Source organism: Harmonia axyridis, chromosome 7 (genome assembly GCF_914767665.1).
Source record: "Harmonia axyridis chromosome 7, icHarAxyr1.1, whole genome shotgun sequence".
Classification (NCBI taxonomy): Eukaryota; Metazoa; Arthropoda; class Insecta; order Coleoptera; family Coccinellidae; genus Harmonia; species Harmonia axyridis.
The window spans coordinates 28,415,558-28,432,589 of NC_059507.1; the positions used below are offsets into that span (position 1 = coordinate 28,415,558).

The 17,032-nt window shown below is 35.0% G+C and overlaps 1 protein-coding gene across 1 annotated transcript in view; it reads left to right on the forward strand.

Annotated features, from left to right (window-relative positions):
* LOC123684986 (polypeptide N-acetylgalactosaminyltransferase 2-like) overlaps positions 1–17,032 on the forward strand; it is a 183,494-nt gene that overhangs the window by 44,385 nt on the left and 122,077 nt on the right. The gene's annotated exons all lie outside the window — the stretch shown is intronic.

The following is a 17,032-nucleotide window of genomic DNA, read 5'->3' on the forward strand; positions in this document are numbered from 1 at the left end:
ATCAAAATAAAGTTCGATTCTGTAATTTGTTTCAATGAAACAAATGACAAATCCAACAATAGTGATTTCTCGCGAGAAGATTGAGAATGTATTGCAAGGTATTCGAGAAGACGAAATGAGCAAATGTATAAGAAGTATGGGTTCCAGAACCGTCAAGTGCATTTTACAAAATGGTGGACATTTCGAACACTTATTTCATTCATTTTCATTTACTTTCGAATAATCATTCTAGTTTTCTTTCATTAAATGATAATTCGTTTAATTATTATGAATTGAAATATGTAAATAATTATTACTTGTTTCTTGGTTTGATTCTGATATGTTCCATTCAGTTCAAGATGAGTAAGATGATTTTCTCATCGAAATGTATTGCATGTCGTTAATTAAAATAAAGGTAATACAGATCCGACCCAAAGAAATTTGGATAAGGATCAAAATCACCTAAAAATCAACTTTGAATGACATTGTATGATATATCGTTGAATTCAGCGTTAAAAGTTATTTTGAAAAGTGTCATAAAATATACAGGTCCGTATTGGAAAAAATGAGGTTGAGGGTGGCCCAGAGAGCACGAAACGTTGGATACGAAATCTGATTAAGTCAAATTGCGAACAATTTTTTGTCGAATAAAAAATTCCTGTAACATTTTTTGATAATATTTGAAATAAACTGGAAAAAAAAGAAAAATCAAAATGACAGAATTTACTTTTCTCGTGATATCTCAATAACCGGCCCTGATAATCTCGATTTGTTTGAACTGCTTGATAATGCTTCTATGCATGCAACTTTTTCTCCATTTGACCGACCTTCTAACTCTTATGGTTTAAAAGTTACCAATACAATCCCATTGAAAAAGTGGCCACCTTGTATAACTCGGACTCCAGTTGAGATAGGTATAGGGACGTGAAAAGAAAAATTGTAAAGTGTGTTGTACTGATTCTAAAAATTGAAAAATATACTAGGTGTCTAATTTGAAAAAAATAGACTTTTTTACAATTTTGTAATTTGGCAAATGATGATTTTTTTTGGTCCATCCTGTATTATTGACAACCATAATTCAAAAGCAGTGACACAGATCAGATCAATATCTAGCGACTTGCAAAATTTCTGACTTAAATCTCGAATATTGAGCGAACTAGAGTCATTTTTGTAATACGCCAATTTGATCTAAAATTTCGAAAAATAATTAATAACTCAAAAACCGTTAAAGATAGGGATGGAAAAGTAAGAGTGAATAGATTTAATATTTTATGGAGTATCATAAAAAAAATAGAAATACCTGATGTCCCATTCAAAATAACAAAGTTGTTGCCAAATTGTCGTACATCCGGCAACACTGGAAATGTGAAATTATTTTAAAAATGTACCTTACATGGTCAAATATCTATCTACAAAATTTGAAATCTCTACCATCAATAGTTCCCATAATAATCTAATAGGCCACTCACCTTGGGACACCCGATATACCATACAAATTTCTGAAGAAAAATTTAGAATATTTAAAATATCTCGAACAAAAACCAAGCGAAAGATTTATTCATTTATTTATTTAATTTACGTGTCTCAACACTTATGGTTATTGACACGAGGGTCTGTTACAATCTCTTCATCATATTATATGTAATATCAATTTCACAAAAAGATTTGAAACAGTAATTTTTCAGAAACTCGACAACGAAGCAAGATATATCTGATCTGCCTTCTGAAATCTTATTATTTCGAAAAAGAGCTTGACGATTTTTTTTCCAAATCTTACAGTACTCGAGATGCTTTCAATGAGTATCGATTTGGGACAACCTGTACATACACTTAATTCCGAACTAGGTATCAATTGTAACAGGCATATTGATTTTTTTCGTTAGTTCCTACTATTCTGGCATTGCGATCTGCAGTAGCTTTAAAATTGTACCTAATATTTTATTCTTCGCGATTGAAATCGTTGTTTTGAAATTATCAAAAATGGCCATTTTTACGAAAATCCGTCTCCGCATTCGCGATCCGAAACTATAAAGCCTGAAAATTTCATGCTCCTACGGGTTTTCGCTCGAGTGTTATCGTGTTTACGGTAGGATGAACGGATATAATAGAATTTGACTGAGGATTCATTCGTCACCAGTGAGTCGAACCTCATCTTTCAGTACCTACCATATTCTGCCCAAAATTCGAAAATTACACACCTTATGACGAAATGATATAACTTACGCAATGTTCAGATGAAGGGTGGAAACGAATAATGAACGAAGCCCAAAAAACGTCTCGGAAACATTGACCTCCTCACAATCCCATCGCGAGAAAAAACTGGAGAACGAGGCATATCCTAAGCTTGACTTCATCATCACCAGTCAGGCGAATAGGAGTTTCTGAGGCGAAATAATCTTCCATCCTCCAGATATGACCAGAGAGCCTCGATGGATTTCACGATAATTGAGAAAAGTATTTGGGAGGTTTTCCGTTCTTTTGTGATGGAAAAAAGATATGGGGGAATCGGAGATGACCGCAAGTGGGGTGGGAAGGTCAAACGTTACATAGTTCTCTATTGATTCTTTCTGTCTGAAAAACTTGATGTGTTTCGACGAGAACCTTCCTAAAATTGAAATGGTTTATTATTTTCTAGTTCCTAGATAGTTATTATACTACACTGGACGAAAAGTGATAAGACCATACTTTTTTAATAAATAATATAAAATTGGCAACACCTGCACTTGGTAATGAATGAAGAAAATACAAAAAGAAAAAGAAGTACGATTTCCAAGTGTGTAATAACATACGATATTAATTATCTATCTGGTTAATGTATCAACAAGAATGCCATCATCATAACCATTGTCAAACAGATGATTTCCACGCTATTTCATAGGAATCATTATCTAAAGTAAACCAAGGAGAATGCATGTCATCAAGGGAGAGTAGCGATATACCGGTTTCACCCTTATTCATCATCAGTACCGCATAACTCAACCCAAGATGACAAACAAACAAAATAGCAGGCATCTTATTGAACGCTGGCTACTAGCTAAGGGTGAAACCGGTATATCGCTACTCTACCTTGATGACATGCATTCTCCTTGGTTTACTTTCGATTATGATTCCCATGAAATAGCGTGGAAATCTTCTATAATTTTATATGTTAGATGCTGTTCAAATAAAAATAATTTATTATTATAAGTGCATCATTCATATGAAATACAGATAGTTAATGATAGATGACGTGAGGCAAGTCGCAGAATACGATACTATCCAAAACACGAACTGTGGAATTTCAAGGTTGAATTGGACTTTTTCCTCTTCCACTTAAGTTCAGCTCTCACAATGCGACTGTTGAATCGAATTATCTTTTTGGAGCGAAAACTTCACTGATCGTTCGCTCGATTGAACCCCATCCAGATCTTAATGAAGCCTCGGACCACTTATTATCCCGTTATCGATTTTCACGTTATGCAGCTCTTGCAGGACCATGAAAAACCAAAATGTGGGAAAGTCACTGAATTCACAGTACTCTTATGAGCTGAAACGACTAGCTTCACGTTCCCTTTTCCATTAACTGTCATGGTCGAATCTAAAAGCTTTCCACTACTGAGAACTGTACTTCTTTGAAGTTTTCATTTGGTTATTTTCCACCACTCTTTCTATATTATTGCTACAGTAATGGGATTTTACTACGACCGTTCCAAAACTGCACGTAAAATAAATATTGGAATGGGAAACGTTGATGAGGATTTCAGTCTGGAAAGGAATCTACTATGATGAGAGATGATAGAATGTTTGAAAATGTACTCAGTGCTGTTTGGAGTGTTAGATTCGCAAGGATTACTTTCATATTATTTTCAAGTAATGTGCTGCATATATTAATAGAAAAGAAAATTCATAATATGCCGATACATTCGTGCCCTACAAGTCTAGGCCTAGATGATTCCAAGTAACTTAATCTTGGATGTTAAAGATTTATGAAGATAGTGAAAGCTGAAGTATCTACTTTAATCAATTTACTCAATTAAAAGTGCGTTCAACAAAATTCTGCAGCACCTATAGAGGGAATCCTCATGAGTCATGAACGAACTACTTTAGGAACCAACTGTTTACTTTAGCGAGTTGTTCTCAAGCCAAATTTACGTATGGGCCTCCTCTCCCAGAGGATTACAGTGTTGAGAGGCGAGATCGCTGGTGTACTCTTCAGTTAGGCAATCCAGAGATCTCTGCATAAAACACCCTTTACACCATCGTGGAAAGGTGACTCTGCTGCAACGCGGCGGCTCCCTTAAACCCATCAGGGCAGCATTAAAGTGTGGCGTGACGTCCATAAAGCCACCTCTCGGGCAGACAGAATCACTACAATACAACCAAGGACTCTTTCATCTAAATCTGAAAATGGGTTGAATGGTCAGGAATGGGGTTGCATGTCCCTTTTGTAGATTTTGAGCTTTTTGTAGGGGATTAATCAGTGGATTAGACCACTCACCTGTGGTCATTGAAATATTCCATTTGGAGGCTTGTATCTGGTAGAAGATTCGTCGTATTCCTGGGATTCCCTGACTAATCGCTTGGGTATATTTCTGCTTTCCCAAGAGTATTGATAGCGATTTCATGAAAACAACGTTGGTAGGTTCGTCTCACTATGGAGTTGGACATTGCGGACAAACCAGGGCTTGTTGAAGGCCAACACGTTGAAATGTAAATCATAGTGGGTCGGATAATGATTTATTATTTATAAGAGCGACTCATTATGAATAGACATGCAACTACCTGAAATGAAGGCAATTAAGCTTGCACCATTTTATCTTTTCCGACAGCATAGTCCAGGTGTAGATTGAATGTTAGCTTGTTATACAAGACGACTCCCAAGTATCTTACTTGGGATTTCCAGGGGATATGATCTCCGCACCTTTAGACATAACCGAACTGTTTGACAAAGCTCCGTGGTGAGAGAAGAGCAGTACTCTTTGCTGTACCATTTTTCCAGACAGCTTACGTTGTAATGAAGGTATTTGTTTACCAATCGGGGAAGATTTTGACCTTACCATTATAGCAGCAGTGTCATCTATGTTTATAGATGGGAAGAAGAATATTGAATAGGACACAGCACCTAATCTTAGGATCTTGGTTTCAAGATCTTCAGAGTCAGAGATTGTCTTGAAGGTTTTGCTTCTGAAGCGTAGAAAAGATGAGTTTACACATCAGAAGAAATATAGCACCAGTTACTTCTTCCGTCCGAAATCAGTCGAGCAGCTGATCTGTGATGTGGTGCTTGTGGCGAAAACAAAATCGTTTGACTAGGAGAATGTTCATGAGCCTGATGATGTCGGCTAAGTGGACTTGAATGATCCTTTCTGTCACTTTCCAAATTGGGTTAAGGATGAAAATCATGGCGGTACACTTCTAATCTACCTGGCAAATATCTGAATTTCAGGATTTTATTCCTCATACCTGCTAGAGCATCAACGACGTTGTTCGGCAGCAGTTTCAGGGTTTTGTTGGGATTGATTTTTTAAGACAGGAGGTAATTGTACGAGATTCCTCAGCGGTGATTGTTGCATGATATCATCTTCACTAATTTTTCCATAAGGCCCAGGCCTGCATCAGCAAATGTTTGGTCTACATTGAAGTTGGAGAACTTGGAATCACCGGTTTATAATCTGAGGTTGATTCAGACATGAACTGGAATTGAACACAATGGAATTTCAGTAGAATTCGATTTCAATGAGAAGGAAATAAATAATCCCAGATAATAGATTTGACTAGAATTTCCAACTGCACTAATTCTAATATAGGTGTTATACTCCGCAAATATGGACGAATCACGAATTCAACCGCAATTTCAATATGAAAGCGGTTTTAATATCAACGAAATCCCGAATAATATTCTCATCTGTAAATTCTCCAATGCCACCCAATTAATATAGTCGAAGATTGTATGGATGATATGATAATAGAAGGAATTATATTTAGGATTTATTCAAGAAAACCCGATACGATTTATCTTAGATCTTATTTCTAATCCTCTTTCTATTTTCTATCCGTTATACTAGTCTATCCTATTGAAGTTTCCTAGTTGGCACTGTGCAACTCCAGATTGTTAGGTATTTCATATCGAAGGATGAAATAAAAAAATAAAGTTACGTTATTTTCCGAAAATTTTCTGTTATAGGTAACCTTGAGTATTCCTTACAACATTCAATACTAATGTATTTAGGACTACTTATGTACTAGGTTCAATGATTCCAAATTTTTTTTTGTCATGGTAGTAGCTCCTTCCTTCTGATATGTTTATTCAGAATTGCCAGAATTCACAGAATCTTCACAAGTGTTCAAAGAACGTTTTGACAACGATGTCGTCATTTTCAAAATCTTAGAGTTAATCGTTAAACGCTTGTAGGGAATATGTGAATTAGACCGTGATTACTTCAACTTTAGTATCTAACAGGCCAATTGAAAAGACCCCGGTCTACCATAGTAAAACACATTTTTTTTGGTCAAAATTTGATTTTATTATTCAACATAGTTGCCTTCGAGGGCAATACATCGATTATAGCAATCTTCCATCTTTTCGATGCCATTTTTGTAGTACGATTTGTCTTTCCCTTCAAAATAGGCCTCAGTTTCGGCGATTACTTCTTTATTGGCGCTAAATTTTTTTTCAGCGAGCATTCTTTTGAGGTCTTAGAACAGGAAAAAGTCGCTGGAGGCCAGATTTGGCGAGTACGTTGGATGCAGGAGCAATTCGAAGCCCAATTCATGGAATTTTGCCATCGTTTCCATTGATTTGTGGCACGGCGCATTGTCTTGATGAAACAGCGCCTTTTTTCTTTAAATGAGGCCGTTTTTTAATGATTTCATCCATTAAACGATCCAATAACGCTATATAATAATCTCTGTTGATGGTCCGGCTCATTTGGAGGTAATCAATGAATATTTTACCTTGCGCATCCCAGAATACTGATGCCATAACCTAGCCAGCTGACTGTTGTGTTCTTCCTCGCTTTGGATTCGGTTCATCGTATACAGTCCACTCAGCTGACTGTCAATTGAACCCCGGAGTGAAATGATGGAGCCATGTTTCATCCATCGTCATATATCGACGCAAAAATTTTGATCGATTTTGAGCACGCGCGGCACCTATTTTGCACATAGCTTTCTCATGTACAAATATTCGTGATGATATGATGTATACGTTCAGATGTCTTCACAATTTCTGTTATCTCGATCAACTTAACTTTACGGTCATTCAAAATTATTTTGTGAACTTTTTCAATTTTTTCGTAGGTGACAGCCTCTTTTGGGCATCCACTGCGTTCGCCGTTTTCGGTGCTCTTTTCACCACGTTCAAACTTTGCATACCAATCAATGATGGTTGATTTTCCTGGTGCAGACCCCGGAAACTCTTCATCAAGCCAAGATTTTGCTTCAAATGTATTTTTTCCCTTCAAAAAGCAATATTTCGTCAGCACACGAAATTCTTTTTTTCCATCTTTTTTCAAATAACAAAAGTAGCTACACTCACAACGCAATATCTCAGAAACTAATGGTCGGAGTGCTGTCAAATTTTGACACGTATCGTTTAAAGGTAGGTACTAACTAAAAATCATATGGATTTAATACTAGCACCGCCATCTGTGCATCAGACCGGGGACTTATCAATTGACCTAATAGGTATTGAATAATGAATTTTTGAACAATTTTGAGTCGAGCAGATTTAAAAACCAATAAACAAAAAACAGATGAAACGGATTCATCACACGAACGTATTCATGCAACCATAAAATACCGATTACTCTAATACTGTTCGAAATGTAATATATTGGATTTCTATTCGGTGTTGGTTCAACGAATGGAGGTAAATGTTTTGTTACGGCTTTTTTCATCATTCACAGTTCCATCCGGCAGTTAGGGTTCAACACTGAAAATAAGCTAGTGAGAATTATGCTTTACGGAGCATAAAATAATGAGGCATAGGCTCTAATGACTTATCGGATGAGCTGAGTCTTGTCTATTACACAACGATGGCCTGTTAGGTTGAAATTGCTCCTTTCGTGTTAACTGGACAGAACCGTATTAATAGTTATAAAAGCTTTTCTTTCATCTATTCTTTGTCAACGTATTCCAATACTTATGTTATACAAGGTGCCCAATATGAGTTTGCGATGAGTGTTTCTATTCACAGAAAACATACAAAATAGTAATTTACGTAACAAGTCTGGAAAATAGGGTTTTTTTGGACGAATTTACAAAATTCCAGGACGAGCGTAAGCGAGTCCTGGAAGTCTGTGAGTCCAAAAAAACCATTTTCGGGCGTGTTGCGTACAATATTTTTTCGGCAACCATGTAAAATAACACTATCGCTGCTGCTTTCCATATTTTATTGCGATTGTGATAAAAAAACATGCAAATTTTTGACAACTAATTTCATATGAACTGTCAGCCGTTATCTCGGTTGCTATGGATTCTATGATTCTTTTCCGGCCTAGTCCGGGAAGTACGTACTTTCCGGACTAGGCCGGGAAATGCTACTTTCTCAAAGAAAAAGCGTCCGGGAAGTGCTCACTTCTCGGTTGCCGAAAAAGTAATTTATGCAGGCTGTCTATTTTTGAAAAGGCCAAACTTCTAGGGGAAATCATACTAGTTATTTGCAACAGCAAATGTCATATAACACATGGTCGAAATGTTGATGGTTATTCTTCAATTTGAAATTTCTTGATTACACGAAGTATTTCGAGTTTTTCCATGAAATCATTTATACAGGATGAGCCAAAGATGTGTACCAGACTTTCTGGGGGTGATAGTACATTGAAAAATAAGTATAGTTTGACGAATAAACTTATGGCCCAAGATGCATATCCAGGGTGATATATCCTTTTAAAGTTGATAAAATTGAAAGAATTTCTAAACGGTGAATGCCACTAGATTATATGTTGTTGAAATACATTTTTTTATTATACTTCTACATTTCTGATATTGTTTTAAAGGGTGTTTTTAGAGGGTGAGTCATGATTTTTTTTGGAACAACTTATGAGGTTATCGATGAATCTCGCGATGAATGAATCTGCTGACATCATGTAACTACAAAAAATCAAATATCCCGAAGACAGTTCAATTTTTTGTATTTCGATAAGAGTACCGTTTTTATTGAAATTTTCTTCGCTCCATCGAATGCTTTCATTTTTTCACCAAAACGAATGCAACGAAAGAAGTTGTCCTAAAAAAATCATGAGTCACCCTATAAAAACGCTCTTTATAACAATATCAAAAATTTTGAAGTGTAATAAAAATAATGTATTATAATAACATACATTTATGCACGAAATTTCAATCTGATGGCATTCAGCGTTTAGAAGTTATGCGAGAAATTCTTTTAATGTTATCAACTATGAAAGGATATAATTATCTCCCTTAATATGCATTTTGTGCTATAAGTTTATTCCTTAAACTGTACTTATTTTTCAATGTAATATCACTCCCAGAAAGCTCGGTACACATTTTTGACTCACCCTATATTTCATTTATCCTTGTAGCCACATCAAATTTGACCAAATATCTGAAAACGGCACTAAATTTGCACATTTCGATCATGTTATATCACATTTTTGGTTGCAAATAACCTGTATGATCTTCTCTTTAAGTTTGGCCCTTTTAAAAGTGGACACCCTGTATATTTTGTCAAAGAGTGTAACAATTACTTTCTCGTCCTCCGCTCTTGAAAAATCAGGCTCCACAGTACGTTACTTTCGGTTTTGTTATATAATTAGGTCTTCTTACCTTCCAACAAGTACTAATACATGCATGCTCAACGCTCAACAGCATATTTCTGAAAGAGGTTCAATTCTTACGCGACATCTCATGCTTCGAGGAAGCAAGAAAAATCAAAAACCACCCATACCTCTTAATAAGCAGAGAGGGAAGTAAGACAAACGACTTAAAGTGAGATTTATAAATCAATTATCAGATCCACTATATGACCTACGGAAGCGAAATACTACCAATGTGTCAGAACAAAATGAAAGTACTGGTAATAATAGAGAACAAAGAAAACAAATAACAGAAACAACTGACTATCAAGAAGGAGAGAAAGAAGAAAAATTAAAAACTAAAAGAGAAACTACACCGTCAAAATAACAATAAATAGAATAGAAGATTACACCAAAAGAAAATATGTCGAGGATAGCAGCGAAAGCACTAACACTTTAGTCTGCAAATCCAGAGAGAAATTAATGAACTGATAATGATCCGATGTGTCATATCGAATTTCATCATAGTTATTTCTGAGAGACTATCATAACCATATGAAATTGTAGAAGTTGAGTCCGTTTCAAGAATTTGAAATTCGACAGACGAACATGAAAGAAACCAAATTTATTCAGAATTGAAATTCATTTTGCAAACGGAAATTTTTGAATTGGAGAACAAAATTTCTTTCTTCCAAAGTGATTCTGGAGTTTCTTCTACCTTCGATAGAGTTGTAAGTCAGCTGACTTTAGTTATTGTGTTTACTGAATCTTACAAAGATGGAAATGAAAATCCGGATGCGAAATACGCCATTGTGTGCCGTAAGAGATTTCCAAATGTTGTGCGCGCCGAGGAATGTATAAATTCGGATTTTCTTCAACACTTTCACCTACAGCAACAATATTTTCCTTCGAACGTGAATTTCGATGATGTATAGTCTTTCAGACAAAAGTAACAGATCCAGTCTATTCGATTTTTCTCACCTACTACAGAATCATAATTTTAACAATTTTCACACGTTCAGCTGCAGATAAATGATACATATTGTTAAATGGCTTACCTTCAACTAAACATAGGACGATTCAGATGACTGACATATGCCATGGAAACAGGGCTAAAAACAATATGAAATAATAATAATAATAATAATTTATTCATCCTGTAAGACATTTTACATGTATAGGACAAGTCATAAAATCAGTGAACAATCACAATTTAACTGAAAAATATTCGCTAACTGAGTAATAACATTTTTCTAACATTAAAACCTTAACTACTTTCCTAAATTCCTTAAAACTAAGACATTGTACACTTCTTGGAAGATGATTAAAAAACTTCATACATTGATATAAGGGGGACTTTTCAAACTTAGTAGTCCTGTGTTTAGGGATGGACATAATTCTATCATTTCTAGTGTAATAGCTATGAAATACTGAGAGCTTCGTTATATTGTTTTCATTCTCTTTAGCATATAAAAGGCATCTGAAGATAAAAATTGATGCAACAGTCAAAATATGATAGTACTTGAAAAAGGGTCTGCATGAGGTTCTAGGTGTAAGATTGAACATCATTCGCAGAATCCGTTTTTGTGCTATGAATACTCTATCAACATCGGATGAGTTTCCCCATAACATAATATTATAAGAAATGTGACTATATACAAGACTATAGTAAACATTTATGAGTGAATGTAAGGGAATAGTATTTCTTACTCTACTTATAGCATAGAAGGAGCTATTAAGTTTTTTGCATACAGAATGGACATGCGATCCCCACTTCAAGTTCTGGTCAAGATATATTCCCAGAAATCTTGCACTTTCTTTAGCTTCTATAACAAAGTCCAAATACCGCAAGGTTAGCCCACCCAAACCATAACTCCTATTTTTGAAGTAAATACATTCTGTCTTGCTGATATTAATCATTATACTATTTTGACGACACCAGTCTACAAAATACTGTAGCAAGAGTTGACATAAACTCTGCAATTCCTCGAACGTCTTGGCGCTAATTACCACTGAGGTATCATCAGCAAACAAAACCAATCTCAACATGTTCATGAGAAGATTAAAATCAGTGTAACCGGATGACAAAAAAAGCATGTTCTTCAAATTCATAGGTAAGTCATTTACAAACAAAAGGAAAAGAAGTGGCCCTAATACAGAACCCTGAGGTACGCCCAAATTAATATTCTCTTCCTGCGAGTAAGTGCTATCAACCTTTACAAGTATAGTTCTACTCTCTAGATAACTTCGAATCCATGTTAGAAATATACCCCTGAATCCCATGTTGTAACATTTATCAACAAGGAACTCATAGGAAAGACTATCAAAAGCCCGTGACAAATCAAAAAACAACCCCGCGACGAACAAATCTTTATCAAGGCATTCATGCACGAACTCAACGAAAAATAAAGCTGCCGTGTGAGTCGAGCGACCTGACCTGAAGCCATGTTGTGCAGTGTCTAATATATTATACTTATCTATATAGTTCATCATTCGATTATAAACGATTCTTTCAAAAACTTTGGAGAAGACACTGAGAATAGAGATAGGTCTGTAATTAGCAACATCATGTACATCATTTTTTTTATGAATAGGCAAGACTATGGCTTTTTTCAAAAGATTAGGGAATACACCTGAGCTTATTGACAAATTAAAAACCTGTATATTCGTCATATTACCTATAATTATCTCTACCCATAAATGCTTCACGATCAATTCTGTCTCTCAAGTTGAAAGATGTGTATGTAATTATTAATAGAGAAAGGGATCGTTGTCAATTTCATTTTACCTCTTGATTAGAAAATAATTTTTATTATGGCGATTCGTGCATGTGTCGCCTGAGGAGATTTCTACTTCGAGATATCCATATGAAGTATTATTCTTCAAATAATTAATTTGCTGCAAACTAATTATTTCCCATAATAAATCGTTTGAACAAAACAAAATTTCAACCTAATTTTTACAGTTCACGTTATGGAATGTGGAGAATCCACAAATTGAATGGAGAAATCCTTCCTGCGTTTCTCGGGAATAACGAAAGCTATTTTCATGATATTTGAATAAATTAAATAATTTCTCAGAAAGTGGCAAGCACATAAAGTTCAGATCAAAAAATATATTGCTACAATGGTAATGAATATCAATTCCAATCATTCACAGTTAAGGAACTACGGATGTTTGAAATTCTTATTTGGTTTTTGAAGTTTTTATTTGACCCCAGTTTCGAATCGCACCGGAAGATTCTTTAAAATTTTGGTTTCATATATTGAGATATTCATCGTTGAAAGAAAAAATAATAAATCATACTGTAAAATTGGCTGCTTTTTGTAGCAATTGTGAGATCTTAAATTTGCAATTGTTCTGGTTTTTACTAATTATACTAATGTCAGAAAAGTACAGTGAATTGATGCATGAAATAAAAAATATGAATTTTTTTTATCAGAATTCATTGTATCACCTTCAAAGTATACCTCCTCAAAAATGAATTGTTTGTATGTTATAAATCATTATATTCATAAAAATACCCACATAAACGAACAATACAATCATGAAAACAACTTTTGCACATTTTTTAGAATTGCTTCGAGTTAAATTTTATGAATTCAGTCGTACGAAAAAGAAATCTTTGTGTTGTAATTTTAGTTTTGAAGAAAAATGTAGACTAAAATCATAGTTATTGGGATAAGATTTTTCGAGGTTTTTGTTAGAAATTCGTTATTGTTATGTAACATTTTCACGAATTTCTATTAAGAGTTAAAAAAATATGGATTTTGCGTAAGGTATTTTATTACATACGGAAAATCGAAAAAATCCAGACACTACAGTTAACAAAGCGAATAATAAAGAATATATAAAACTATGGGAGAATGAATTTTCGAACTACTTATGACATTGTTAAGTCTTCAAATTTTCTGGAGTTCAAACCTGTAAAATTCTGGTTACTACATATCGAGATGATTTGAAGCGAGAAATAATTTCAACTGAGCCATAGCGTGGTGAAATCATTAGGCCTGGTTTGCTCTGTTGTTATTTCGATATTAAGAGAGTAATGGTTTGATAAATCCGTCTCCGCTTATTATTACTCCGAAATAATTCTGAATGTTTCACCAATTTTTATTCCTATCTGTGGAAATTTAATGACTAAGACTTCAATTTTTTTGTACTGTACTCAATAGCCGGCAAAAACTATTTAATTTTTTGAATACTAGGATAACTGTTGAGTGTCGAGTTATTAGATGTGTGAATATGGACTATTACACTGCGTGTGTAGAATATTGTAGACGTTGATTGCTTTCGCCTTGTTGTGATGATAACACTGTATTTCAAGAAATTTCATATTTTTTCAATTGCCATTTTATTAGCGATATCTTATTGCATTCTCCTAAAGTGAACATTTCAAATGAAAATAGTTAGACTATTGAAGAAAATCGGTCTGAGACGAGATACCTGAGATAAATGGGAAACATCAGGTGAAATATGATTTTGAGTTCAAAGTCGACATACTGTTCTACTTACTTCTTCGACACAATGAAGAACCGTAAACGGTGCGTGTCAAAAATTCGAAACATAGAATTAAGTTGATAAGTGTGATAGGTAATCAATCGTCGATCGTACGTTGTGAATGTGAAAATCAGATATAGTACTTACGCATTATTCATCGGCGTCAAAGAAATTCAGGAATAAATTGAGATACCAATACCGACAAAAACATGAGGTAAATAGACATATAAACCATGTATTTCGTTTTATTAATTTTTTTTCCTCCTAATTGCAATCGCAGACAAGTAATGTATTATTTTTAGGAATTTATTGTGAGTAAAAATGTCAGAAGAAAGAAATGAACCCAGCGGAAACGGCTTCAGAAAGAAACGATCAGCTAAAACGCTTTTTCAGCAGAGGCGAAGAAAAATCTTTGCTTCAGATGCCAAAAATACTCGCGCCGACCCTGACTCTGGTCAGCAGAATTCAGAAGTTGGTTTGAAAAACATCTTATAAGTCCACAAAATGGTTCAGTTTCCCACCAGAAAGCAGTGTGTTCACTATTTAGTGTGCACATTTCTTCATGTAAAAGCATTGCTCGAAAAGGGTTCCGCGCTTGCTCACCGTTGATCGAAGGGAACAACGCATCGTCGATTTTCAACGTCGTTTTAGCTGGTTAAATGGAACAAACAGAATTTTTGCATCGATATGTAACAGTGAATCAAATATGGATTCATCACTACTCTCCTGAGTGAAAAGCTGCCCAAAGCGATCAAAATTTCACACATTAGATGGGAAGGTATTGCATCTGTATTTTGGGAAGCAAATGGTGCATTGTACAGTAAACATTCATTAAATAACGTTTTTCGGCAACCGTCCGGAAAGTGCTCACTTCCCGGACGCTTTTTCTCTGAGAAAGTAGCATTTCCCGGCCTAGTCCGGAAAGTACGTACTTCCCGGACTAGGCCGGAAAAGAATCATAGAATCCATAGCAACCGAGATAACGGCTGACAGTTCATATTAGTTGTCAAAAATTTGCATGTTTTTTGATCGCAATCGCAATAAAATACGGAAAGCAGCAGCGATAGTATTATTTTACATAGTTGCCGAAAAAATATTGTACGCAACACGCTCGAAAATGGTTTTTTTGGACTCACAGACTTCCAGGACTCGCTTACGCTCGTCCTGGAATTTTGTCTATTCGTCCAAAAAAACCCTATTTTCCGGACTTGTTACGTAAATTACTATATTGGAACGATTGAGTGCAGAAATCAAGAAAAAACGTCCTGGAACCCAAAAAATTATTTTCTCTCACTAAGACTCTTTCTCACAAATTGATGAAAACCACAAACCTAGTGTATTCTCCAGATCTGGCCCCAAGTGATATTGACTTTTTGCACAACTTGAAAAATATCGATGTTAAAATGGGAAGATTATTTCTGAACAGCCTATAGTGGAGAAGAAAATATCCTAGAAGCAATAGACAATGAGGAATCTCATGCGATCAACATCGAAACAGAGACAATCGCAAACTTCTTGAAGTCTCTGAAAAATCGAAGAAGCCCCAGTCCTGACGGAATAGCTAACGAATTGCTAAAATCACAAATGATGAGAACGACAGAAATGAGGATAATAAGAAGAATACATTGGGAGACTTTACTGGATAGGGTGAGAAACGAGGAACTAAAGGAGAAAGGTTGTGAGACAGAGGAGAGAATACTGGAACAGGCACATAGAGAAGATGTCGGACAACAGTCTGGTAATAAAAAGAACAAACCCACAGGGAAGAGAACCCAGGGAAGACCACCGAAAAGTTGGAGAGAATGATGGACGTCCACGTCGGAAGAGGCTGACTAATTCTCAACAGGCAGACGCCTACCTATATGAACTACCAGCTCATATAAGAAAGAAGAAGAAGAAGAAAATAATGCTTCAGGAAAAGAATTTGGCTCTAATGAGTACGTGATTGCCGAGATTGAAAAGACGAATCTTTCTACTCAAAGGGTATTAAAAAGTTAGAGGAGCGTTGGATTACATGTATTGCTTTTGAAGGAGACTATGCTGACAAATCTTCAAGAAGACATATTAAGTGGATTATTACACTTTATAGTAACCTTCTAAACAGCTTATTTCATTAATTCCCGATTTTAAATTGTCAATTTGGCATCTGACCTGGAAATAATTTCATGCACGATAATTTTGAAATATTTATGCATACATACCACAAGCATAAACATGCTCCAAATGATGTAATACTTTTATTTACTAAATATCAAAATATAGTATGCATCAGGTTGTTGTATTCTTCTGGATGTAGAGAAAGTGTCTGAAATAATCTGGTATTATGATGGATTGCTCATTTCACCATCTTGGAACCTATTAGTTTTTATTCATTTATGTTGATTGGATGTATGTTATTCTTATGTATAATAGATACTTCTTGATTCCATTGATAACATTACATGTTACTGAGAATTCATGAAAGTTCGAAACTGCTGTAACATGTAACCTCATCAATATATTTTGGTAGTAATTACATAGTAATACCTACTACACGTTTGTATTTCAATTATAATTAACTATCAATTATTTACGGCTAAATTAATGCGCTCAGTGAAGTCAATCATTAAAACACACATTTAATGCCAAATTTGTACTACTTGACTTAGTCAAGTTCAGTGGAACACAACATATTTATTATTGATCAAAAATGTTTAAATGATTGGTTCTGCTGGTGTTTATTGTCATTTTTGTGAAATATCCAAAAAGGATTATAGGCCAACCTCATTAGTGCCTAACATATCTGTTGTTTTCGAAAATTCGTATCAGGAGTATAT